This window comes from Jaculus jaculus, chromosome 12 (assembly GCF_020740685.1).
Source record: "Jaculus jaculus isolate mJacJac1 chromosome 12, mJacJac1.mat.Y.cur, whole genome shotgun sequence".
NCBI classification, from domain to species: Eukaryota; Metazoa; Chordata; class Mammalia; order Rodentia; family Dipodidae; genus Jaculus; species Jaculus jaculus.
This window is the reverse complement of record NC_059113.1, coordinates 55,563,943-55,576,603: the sequence shown is the minus strand read 5'-3', so window position 1 is coordinate 55,576,603 and position 12,661 is coordinate 55,563,943.

Below are 12,661 nucleotides of genomic sequence, written 5' to 3'. Positions count from 1 at the left end.
CAGAGTCTCTTGTTGATCCCAGAGTGAGCCCTGGCAATTCTCTTGTCCCTGCTTCCTCATTTCTTCTCCCCACAGGACTGGGGTTACAAATGTGTGTAGCCTTTCCCAGCTGTTTGTGTGGGGTCCTGGGGGTCAAACTTGAGTGGTCTCTCAGGCCTCCTCAAGCCTGAGCACAGGAAGTGCTTTTAAATGCTGAAACATCTCCCCAGACCCCGAAAGGAAATTTGAGATAAGAAAAATTAAGGGTTGGGTAGAGGGCTCAGTAGTTTAAGGTGCTTACTTGCAAAGACTGATGACCTGGGTTTGATGCCCTAGCACCCATGTAAAGCCAGAGGCACAAAGTGGTACATGCATCTGGAATTTACTTGCAGTGGCAGGAGGTCCTAGTGTGCCCATACTCACTCTTTCTATGACTGCCTCTTTCTCTACATCTCTATCTCTCTCTCAAATAAATGATTTTTAAAACACATTAGAAAAATGAAGTAAACTTCTCATATTTTTGTGCTTTATTTTTAAACCTTCATTAATCTTTAGATCTGATTGAACAATTTAACTTGAAAATCTTCACTGAGCTTGATGGCATGCTCGTACTTGCAATCCCAGAATTTGGGGGCATAGGCAGGAGCATCATGGCAATTTTGAGGTCAGCTTGTTCTTCATAGTGATAGTGAACCCCAAGTCAGTCAGGGCTGCACAGCAAAACCCTATCTCTAGAAAGATCACAGAGTCATATATAGCCTAAGGACCCCCCCCCCCTCTTGCTCTCTCTTCTCTCTTTTCCTCTGTCTTTCTCTACACTCATGCTTATATCTAAACTGTGCTGTCTCTTACCTCTACTTAATAAACCTGAAAACTTTGCCTCATCATTGTTAGAACCAGGATGTCTCTATTTGGGATTCTGACTGCCATTTCATTGTAACTGTTTCCCAGAATGACCCAAACACACACCCCACTGGCAATTAACAGAACACCCATCCACATTACCACTTTACTGGACTGGCCCAAAACCACCTGCTCATTTATTATTTCCCTGAAGTGGCCCACACCCTGAGGCAGGCAAGGTGGACCACGCTGCAACCAAAGTATTCCAATGCCTCCACCACCCCATGAGTATCCCCTCGTCTGTAAGGGAAGTAGCTTCTGACATGCCTGGTCAGAGCCCTTCTCTGGCTTTCCTGAGTAAAGTCTGTCTGTTGTTGAGACAGAATGAGATTTTCTTTCCTGCTTTTTTCCTAATATATGATGCTGGAACCCAGCACAGGTGCTTGGAGTGGAGACCCTCTTGCAACCCAGGGAGCAATGGACAGCAGAAGCTTGTCCTGGCCTAACCCCTGGATCCTGAAATGTCCTCAATCTCCACTCTGTCCTTTCTCTCTCTCCCTCTCTCCCTTTCACCATGGTGAATTGCGTGAGAATTTCAACTCTTCTGGGCAATACTGCAAAGCCAAGGCCAAGGCTACTCTTCGGTGGGTTCTGAAAAATCCAGATGGCTGCACTAATTCCCCGGAAGCCCTATAGGACAATTCACCTCCTTAAAGCTTCTCCTTCTCCCCCTTCTTGGCTCCAGCCAGACAGTCCATTTGCCATATCCATGTGATCAGCCAACACCAGACATCTTTAGCCCAAGGGGGTAGTGAGTCAGGCTTCATCTGCTGCCTACAGTACCTAGGAGAGACAGACCCAGATCCCTTGTCTTGTCCCTGGAGGACTGCCCTGGGATCCTCTTATCAGAAGCAATTGCCCAGGGATGCCTACTTTCCTTCTAAATCCCCCATCTTTCTCCAGAAAGTTTCTGGCCTCTGGCCTCAGACCAGGGACACCTGATCCTCAGACAGATGCCCCAGAACTTCTCACACTTCATGGGTTCCCAAATTTCCAAAAGTCCATTGGCCTTTCTGTTGAACTGTCTGCTGGCCAATCTCAACTCTTAGGTCCAAGAAACTCTCTGTTTTGGTCCTTCATTGTAAAACCTGTGGTGGAGATATTCAAAAACTAACTGCCTTCTTAGGCTCCACTCCTTCCCTTTTACCCTACCTTTTGCTGGGCCTTTTCCTGCAGTCCATTCTCTGGTGAATCAGGTAACTGGAACCAGGTCCCTCTGGGCAGAGTCCAAGACCCCACTGCTTTCTTTCTGATTCATTTCCAGAACTTAGAGTTTATGGCATTCCTTCTCAGACATCCCCTTCATACTATCCCCACTGAGCAAAGGTCTAGGACATCCGTGCTCCAAATCTGCCCCAGACTCTCAGCCTATAAGAAGGCAAAAAGCCCAAATGCTTCATTTTTTATCGCAATACAGTCTGGTCACAGTATAAAGCAGAAAATAATTCCTACTGCCCTAAAGATGGCATATTTGACTTCCAAATTCTTCTTTTTTCATTTTTTATTTTTTGACAACTACCATAAATACAGACAATAAACCATGGTAATATCCTCCTACCCCCACTTTCCCCTTGGCAAGTCCACTCTCTATCATACCACTTCCCTCTCTCAATCAGTCTCTATTTTTTTTTTTGATGCCATCATCTTTTTTCTCCTATTATAGTCTTATGTAGGTAGTGTCAGGCACTGTGAGGTTATAGATATCCAGGCCATTTTGTGTCTGGAGGAGTACATTTTAAGGAGTCCTACCCTTCCTTCGGTTATTACATTCTTTCCATCTCCTCTCCGGCAATGGACCTTGAGCCTTGGAAGGTGTGATAGAGATGTTTCAGTGTTGAGCACTTCTGTCACTTTGTCACAGTGCTATGGTGCCTTCTGAGTCATCCCAAGGTCACTGCCATCTGAAAAGAGAAACTTCTCTAACCAAAAGTGAGAGTAGCATTAATATATGGGTATGAATATTAAGAAAGGTGCTTACTGGGCAGTTTGGTGAGCATAGTATATACATTATACATTTAGCCAGAAACCAGCAGACATTACACCCCTAAAGCTCATGCCTTTCCCTGTGATAGGTTTTCAGTATCAGACATGTATACTTTCCAATGGAGCAGGCCTCTAATCCAATTAGAGAGCCATTGTAGTCTCTCATAACAGACATGCCACTATTGTACCCATTGGCTCATTTGGCCAGGCTCACCAAATTTAAGGCTTGCAGTGTCCACTGTTGATTATCTCCATTGGTGATCTCTCTCTCTCTCTCCCATGGAACTGTATGCAGTATAGCTTTTTCCAGCTTTCTGTCAGCTGGTCTACATGGAGAAGTTTTTCATCTCAGCTCCAGCAAGATTTTCAGTGCCTTTGCAGCCCAAGTACGTGGAGTCTTCAGCAATAGGGTCTTACCATCTATTCCTGGTGGGAAACCAAGAACCTCAGCAATGGTCTGTAATGTTTTGGGGCCATCAGGGATCTCCCTAGCCAACAACTTACTGGAAGGTATCACACCCCTGGCACTGAAAAATTTCTAGTAACAATCTATGGTTCTGGGTGTGCTATTATCCAAAACAAAGTAGGTATCCTTATGGCTTATTCATACCCTCTTGGATTTTGATTAGCCCTTCCCCCACCTTTCCTTTACTCAATCCCTGTTCCTGGCCTTACCTAGGCCTTTTCACCCCCAGTAATCTATTGTTCTACTTACACATATACAATACCATCCTCTTAAGCCCCCCTTCCTCCCTCCCTTTCTATTCCCTTTATATCTCCTTTCTGGCTTACTGGACTGTGCTACTGAGTTTTATTCCAACTCACATAGAACTCCAAACATTTGTAGCTAGGATCCACATATGAGAGAGAACATGCAAAATTTGGCTTTCTGGGTCTGGGTTACCTTTCCAGATCCATCCATTTCCCTACAAAACTCATAATTTCATTTATCTTTACCACTGAATAGAACTCTGTTGTATAAATGTACCACATCTTCATTATCCACTCATCAGTTGAGGGACATTTATGCTGGTGCCATTTCCTAGCTATTGTGAATTGAGTAGCAATAAACATAGTTGAGCAAATATCTCTAAGGTAGTGAGGCGAATCCTTAGGATACATGCCTAGGAGTGGCATAGCTGAGGCATACGGTAAATCTATTTTTAGCTGTCTCAGGAACCTCCACAGTGATTTCCACAATGGCTGGACCAGATTGCACTCCCACCAATATTGTAGAAGGGTTCCTCTTTTTCCATATCCTCACCATCATTTATTGTCATTTGTGTTCTTGATGGTAGCCATTCTGACAGGAGTGAGATGGAATCTCAAAGTAGTTTTAATTTACATTTCTCTGATGGCTAAGAATATAGTACATTTTTTAAATGCTTATAGGCCATCTATATTTCTTCGTTTGAGAACTCTATTTAGTTCCATAGCCCATTTGTTAATGGGGTAGTTTGATTTCTTAGTATTTAGTTTCTTGAGTTCTTTGTATATCCTGAATTCCTGGATGTTAATCCTCTGTCACATATATAGCTGGTAAAGATTTTCTCCCATTCTGTAGGTTGCCTCTTTGCTCTGTTCAGTGTCCTTTGCTTTACAAAAGCTTTGTAATTTCATGAGGTCCCAGAGGTTGATTAGTGGTTTTATTTCCTGAGCAATTGGAGTTATATTCAGAAAGTTGTTGCCTATGCCAATATGTTGAAGGGTTTCCCCTACCTTTTCCTCTACCAGTTTCATTGTTTCAGGTCTGATATTGAGGTCCCTGATCCACTTGGATTTGATTATTGTACATGGAGAGAGACAAAGATCTATTTTCATCCTTCTATATATAGATATCCAGTTTTCCCAGAACCATTTGTTGAAGAGGTTGTCTTTTCTTCGATGAATATTTTTAGCATTTTTGTCAAAAATCAGATGGCTGTAGCTCCCTGAATTAACATCTGGGTCCTCTATTCTGTTCCATTGATCTACATGTCTGTCTTTGAGCCAGTACCATGCTGTTTTTGTTACTATGGCTTTGTCATATAGCTTAAAATTGGGTATGGTGATACTGCCAGCCTTGTTTTTGTTGCTCAAAATTGTTTTGGCTATTCAAGTTTTTTAGACTTCCAAATGAATTTTAGGATTTTTAAAAATATATACATTTTTTTATTGACAACTTCATACTTACAACAAATGATGGTATGTTCCTCCCCTCCTCAGCTTTCCCATTCATAATTCTGCTTTCCATCATATTCCCTCCTCTCCATTAGTCTATCTTTTAATTTGATGTCATCATGTTTTTCTCCTATTATGAGGGTCTTGTGTAGGTATTGCTAGGCAATGTGAGGTCTTGGATATCGAGGCCAAATTCTGTCCAGACAATTGTATGTAAGGAGTGGTACCCTTTCTTTGGCTCTTACATTCTTTCTGCCACCTATTTCACAATGGACCCTGAGCCTTGGAGGGTGTGAGATGTATTAGTGCTGGACACTCCTCTGTCCCTTCCTCTCAGCACTATGTTGCCTTTTAAGTCATTCCATTGGTCATTGCCATCTGAAAAGAGAAGCTTCTCTTAACTAGAAGTGAGATTAGCATTAGCATATGAATATGAACAGTAAGTGTAGTGCTTTTGGGCAATTTGGTGAGAGTACTATATGCATTTATCCAGACAAGAGCAGGCTTTATACCCCTAAGGCTCATGAACTCCACTTCCATAGGCTTTTGATTAGGTTTTCAGTACAGGCATGTACTCCCTCCCATAGAGTGGGCCTTCAGCCCAATTAGAGAGTAGTTGGTTTCCCCCAGAGAAGACATGCCAATATTGTACTCATTCATTCATTTGGCCTGTCTGGCCAAATTTGAGGCTTCCAGTGTCCACTGTTTTCACCGCTGATGACTTCTGTCTCCCATAAGGCTGCATACAGTGCAGCCTTTTCCAACTTTCAGTTGGCTGAGCTACAGGGAGAAGGTTTTCTACTCAGCACCAGCTTGATTTCTCAGTGACTCTACTGCTCAAGCATGTGACGTCTTCAGCAGTAAGGTCTTACCATCTCTTTCTCATGGGAAACCAAGGGCCTTGGCAATAGTCTATAATGTTTTGGAGGCAACAGGGATCTCCTTGGTCAACAACTCACTGGAAGGTATCCCATAAGCCTGCATAGTGCAGCTTTTCCCAGCTTTCAGTTGGCTGGGCTACAGGGAGGAGGTTTTCTACTCAGCACCAGTGACTTTGCTGCTCAGGCATAATGGCACATCCACAAGCCATAGATTGTTACTAGAAAATTTTCAGTGCTAGGGATGGAATACCTTCCAGTGAGTTGTTGGCCAGGGAGCACCCTGTTGCCTCCAAAACATTATAGGCTATTGCCAAGGCCCTTGGTTTCCCATAGGATTGTTTTTTCTTTTTCCGTGAAGAGTTCCATTGTGCACATGTGTGACATTGCATGCTTTCATCACTTTTGCGTCTGGCTATACATGGGACCTGGAGATTCGAACATGCATTCTTAGGCTTCACAGGCAAGCACCTTAACCACTAAGCCATCTCTCTAGCCCTAATCACTTTTTTGAAATTTTTGTCAGGTATTTCATCTAAAGCAGTCTCACTGGAGGTCATTTCTGATGAATTTACAATTTTTGGTGGGATTGTATTGTCTGATTTTTTGCGTTTTTTTTATTATCATGTAGAGGTTTTTGCATCTTGAGTTAATTTAATCCTTAGGTTTTCTAAATATTTGGACTGTTCTTAGCCATGTAAATCCAACTTTATAGATCTTCAATTTGGAGTTTACAGTGCCAGGTGTAGCTCTTATACTCCAAGAGAAACAGTAGAAGTGACCCTAGGTGTCGAGTTTCCCTGCTATTCAAGCACTGTAGTAGACTGAGTGGAAAAAATTACTGGCAAATTCTAAAATTCAACTGAGCAATATACACATTCAATTAAATCCAGCACAGATGCTCCATGGGAGGGAATATATCCCTGGTACTGAAAACCTACAACAGGGGTAGTCATGAGCCCTAGGAGTGTAATGTCTGCACCTGTCTGGCTAAATGTATATACTATGCTCATCAAACCACCCGGTAAGCACTTTTCTTAATGTTCATAGCCATATATTAATGATACTCTCACTTTTGTTTATATAAACTTCTCTTTTCAGATGTCAGTGACCTTGAGATGACTCAGAAGGCACCATAGTGCTGAGAAGAAGTGGTAGAGGAGTGCTCAGCACTGAAATATATCATATCTTCCAAGGCTCAGGGCCCATTGCAGAAGACGTGGCAGAAAGAATGAAAGAGCCAAAGGAAGGGTAGAACTCCTTACAACATGCTCCTCCAGACACAAAATGACCTGGATATCCATGACCTCACTGTGCCTGACACTACCTACACAAGACGATGACAATAGGAGGAAAAGATGACGGCATCAAAATAAAAGAGAGACTGATTGAGAGGGAGAAGAGTATGATGGAGAGTGGAGTTTCAAAGGGGAAAGTTGAGGAAGAGAGGGAATTACCATGATGTATTGTCTACAATTATAAAAATTGCCAATAAAAATAAATAAATAAAAACCTGGGGCTGAGAGATGGCTTAGCAGTTAAGCGCTTGCCTATGAAGCCTAAGGACCCCAGTTCGAGGCTCAATTCCCCAGGACCCACGTTAGCCAGATGCACAAGGGGGGACATGCATCTGGAGTTCATTTGCAATGGCCAGAGGCCCTGGCATGCCCATTCTCTCTCTTTCTCTCTGCCTCTTTCTCTCTCTGTCACTCTCAAATAAATAAATAAAAACAAACAAAAAAATTTTTTTAAAAACTGGCACAGAGTACTTAAGCCTGGGCATTAAAATAAAGAGATAATACAATAATACCAAAGTCTTTAAGGGTGTGTATTGTCCCACATCCTGTCAACTAGGAGGCTGAGATTTCTGTTCTGAAATAGATTCCAAGTCAGCTTGAGGCCAGTCAGACTCTGCCCCCAATGACAGAAGAAAAAGACAAAGGCCCTAAAAAACAGAAACATCAAAGGCAACAACAGACAACACCAAAATACAGCTTCTTTGATAATGGTAAAGCCAACCAAGAATATACCACTTAAATGTAATACATAACCTTTCCTGATATGGAAAGAGAGATTAGCACTTCCAGTGCAGGCCTTTGTAACTGGCTTTGGGTAGAAGCTGTTGTTACCTTTTGGGATAGCTTTCAATAGCCCCAGTGCTCAGTGTCCACCTTGATCTCTCACAGTGCTGGGAAGCCAGGGGTGAATGTGTTCTCTGGAGGTTCATGGCCCTGATGGTTGGGGGATGGGAGACTTTGCAGGGTGCCTGGAGTTGTAACAGAGGTGCTCAGCTGGTCTCATCTGTATTCTCCTTCAGCAGCTACTCAGCTGGTTCCTGCTGTCTTCTCTTTTAGGTTTCTTGACTTTGCAAGGAGGTTGATATGAGTGGAAAATCCCTTCACCTTATTTCCGCTCCTTCAGCTCTGTGCTAGTCAACCAGGCGGGTGGGCCAGCAGGCAGATCGGGGCCACAGGTGCCTCGGTGGGATTTTGGCCGGTTTCCTCCTTTCTGAAAGATTTTGGTCTGTTCTACTTCTCTGCTGTGGTTTATAATAACTTACACACCTTCCCTTTTCAGTAGAAGAGTATATTTTGCTGTGTTTCTGCTTATTTCACTCCCTAGCCTGCTTTGGTGTAGCTAGTATGCTGCCATGTTACCCAGAAGTCTAGGTGATCTAACTTCTCAAAGACCTTGAAAACATTATAAACCAGACCAGCAAGTAGCAAGAAGTCACCCATATGCAGGCATTATTCTACTCTTCCCTGTCAGTTCTGGTCTCTGACCCAAGTCCTCCTCCTGGGGGAACAGCCTTCTCTCCATCCATTAAGCAGTTCCTATCAGCCACCCACCTTGCCCCAGCCCAAGGCAATGACTACAGCCCTCCTCCACTATGCCAACGCAATGGCAATCCCCTACCCCCAAGAAAAGTGTAGTCCTAAAGTTTAGTTTGATTAACCTATTTCTTTTCAAAGTGCAACTGTAAAACTGGGCCTTTAAGAAAGGCCTCCAGCCCATTCTCCAGATTCCACTGATTTCCTCTTTTGTACTTCTTGAGATTTACCTTCAATGGTTCTCATGTGACTTGCTTTCCCAGAGAGATTTGCCTATGGCCAACAACCACATGGTGAGATGGGGTTGCTGTTCTTTCCTGGTGGGCCTTCACTTACCAGTCATGAGCAGTGGCCACATAGATTATTCTTTTTTTTTAAATATTTTTTGTTCATTTTTTATTTATTTATTTGAGAGTGACAGACAGAGAGAAAGACAGATAGAGGGAAAGAGAGAGAATGGGCGAGCCAGGGCTTCTAGCCTCTGCAAACGAACTCCAGACGCGGGCGCCCCCTTGTGCATCTGGCTAACGTGGGACCTGGGGAACTGAGCCTCGAACCGGGGTCCTTAGGCTTCACAGGCAAGCGCTTAACCGCTAAGCCATCTCTCCAGCCCTAGATTATTCTTTATGGCTCCAAATTAATATAACCAACCCATCAACTCCATGACTTCCCAGAGGGCATGCAAGCCTCTCCTATAATGTTAGAGTCTTCCCAGGGGCAAAGAAAAAACTGTGTTCATTTTAAATTCAAACTGCTATTATCTGCTACCCAGTGTTTAAGATCACTTAGTGCTTAAAAAAAAAATTATCAAAGCTGGGCATGGTGGCACATGCCTTTAATCTCAGCTCTTGGGAGGCAGAGGTAGGAGGATCACCATGAGTTTGAGGCCATCCTGAGACAACACAGTTAATTCCAGGTCAATTCAATTACCTTGAAAGGCCAAAAAATAAAATAAATAAAATAGGTTAACAATTAAATTTTAATTTATTTTCTTGGGCTGGGGAAGATGGCTAAACAGTTAAGGCATTTGTTTACAACACCAAAGGACCCCAGTTTGATTCCCCAGGACCCACGTAAGCCAGATGAACAAGGAGGTGCATATGTCTGGAGTTCATTTGCAGTGGCTGGAGGCCATGGTGTGCCCATTCTCTCACTCTCTCTCTTTCTCTCATAAATAAATGAATAAATAAAATATATTTTTAAAAATTTTTTTAATTTTTATTTATTTATTTGAGAGCGACACAGAGAGAAAGACAGATAGAGGGAGAGAGAGAGAATGGGCGAGCCAGGGCTTCCAGCCTCTGCAAACGAACTCCAGACGCGTGCGCCCCCTTGTGCATCTGGCTAACGTGGGACCTGGGGAACCGAGCCTTGAACCGGGGTCCTTAGGCTTCACAGGCAAGCGCTTAACTGCTAAGCTATCTCTCCAGCCCTAAAATATATTTTTAAAAGTACTTTAATTTATTTTATTTATTTGAGAGAGAGGAAGGGGGGAGAGACGGGGCATGCTGGGGTCTTCAGTTTCTGTGAAAGTACTCCAGACATGTGCCACCTTATGCATCTGGTTTACAGGGGTCATGGGGAATCGAACTTGGCTCTTTTGGCATCACAGGCACATACCTTAACCACTGAGCCATCTCTGCAGCCCAACAATTTGATTTTAAAACTGAAAAATGAGGGCAATAGGGATTGTTTAGTGGTTAAGGCACTAGCCTTCAAAGCTAAAGGACCCAGATTCAATTCACCAGGACACACGAAAGCCAGATGCAGAAGGATGCACATGCTTCTGGAGTTCATTTTTGTGGCTGAAGGCCTTGGCATGCCCATTCTCTCTGCCTCTTTCTCTTTTTTTTTTTCTCTCTCTCTCTCTCTGTCTGTCTCTCTTCTCTCTCTTTCTGTCTCTGCTTCTTTCTCTCTCAAATATAAATAAAGCCAGGCATGGTGACACATGCCTTTAATCCCAGCACTCAGGAGGCAAAGTAGGAGGTTCACTGTCAGTTCAAGGCCACCCTGAGACTCCTAGTGAATTCCAGGTCAGCCTTGGCTAGAGTGAGACCCTACCTCGAAAAACCAAATATGTATATATATTTTTTAACTGACAAATGACAAATTTAAAGGCTATAAAATCCGTTTGGTCTTTGCAGAACTCTTTGTGCCTAAATTTAAATTTAAAAACATTTAGTAATATATTCATGTTTTATTTTGACTAATTCTCAAATATATATTAATCAGAAATTTAATAATTTTTTAATCCTTTAGTTTAGAAGTATGTATTATATCTTCTATAATTAATTTTCATTTTTATTTATTTATGTGAGAGAGAGAAAGAGGCAGAAAGAGACAGAGAAAATGGGAACACCAGGGTCTCTAGCCACTTCAAATGAAATCTGACTTACATGGGTCCTGGGGAATCAAACCTTGGTCCTTTGGCTTTGCAGGCAAGTGCCTTAACTGCTAAGCCATCCCCCTTCCCAGCACTATTATATCTTTTTTTTTTGAGTTTATGGGTTTTGTTCATTTTTCTTTTTATTTCAGAAAGAGAGAAAGAGGCACATAAAGAAAAAGAATGGGTATATCAGGGCCTCTGGCCACTGCCAACAAACTCCAGGTGTATGTACTACCTTAGGCATCTGGCTTACATGGGCCCAGGGCAATTGAACCTGGGTCCTTTGGCTTTGCCAGCAAGTCTCTTAACCACTAAGCCATGACTCCGCCCTCTTTTACATCTTCATATCTCTATTTAGGATCAAACCTCTGGTTAGGAGGTAGTGGCTCTTTCCTTTCTCTTGATACCATGAACAAAGGTAATGGGGTCTGTACTCTAATGACCTCCAAGACTAATGTCTCACTATACATCTATCATCTCCCCTTTTCTAGAGTTGAGACCTCAAAATAAAAAGTTTGTAAACCATTTTGTGAATATTAGTAACCAAGCAGAACAATGTCTAAGAGAGCAGTTATTGTTATAAACAAAGAATCAGGCATTTTACAAACATTAAGAGCAGAATCATACTTAAGAGAACTTGAACTGTGACCTTTGAAATTTGGTGACCATCTTCTTTTCAGCCTTCCATGTGCACAGAGTGCGAAGTGAAGTTTGGCAAATGGGGAACCAAATCTTGACGTTTCCAGAAGCCGTGCCTGCCTGTGTTACTTGAAGCTCCACAGTGTACGGCAGAGAGCGTGGAGAGGTAAATATTACCAGTCCAGAGCCAAAACGACTTGGGGACATGTTCGCCTTTTGAAATTGCTAACTTGTTCTTTTTCTCTGTATGACGTGACATCTCTGTGACCGCCTGAGGCACCTGTTGTTCTGGGTTGTAGTTCTTATACACATGTTCCTATTAAGCGAGACCTTGCCTTTTCCTCTGAGGTAAAAATCATTTTGGACTCTGTTACAATTACTGCGGGTTTTTTTGTTTGGTTGGTTGGTTTGCTTTTGCTTTTAAATATCATAGGTCAACCTTTTATTTGCCTACTTAAACAGTTTGTTACAGCAATTCCAATTCCAAATAGGTTCAGAAGCACCTGTTGCTATGTGTATGTTTTTTACTTCTAGATCCACCTCTTGGGGTGAGATCGACTCCATACTCCTGCTACAGTCCCACTGAGCCACATATCCGCCTCGACCCCCCAAGATAAGAACCACAAGACTGGAACTTGCTCCTGTAACATACCTACCTGGCTTTCTATATAATGTCAGAGTTGGGACTGTTAGAATCAGAATGTCTCCACTTTTGGACTCTGACTGCCATCTCATGATAGTTCTCTGTTCCCCAAGAGTGACCCAAACTACCCTCCATACATGATTATCACTTTCTGGAGTGACTCACATCATCCATCAACATCATCACTTTTCTGGAATGGTCCCAAAAGACCTGCCTGTCCACATATCATTTCCTTGAAGTGTCCCAAGCCCTGCAACTA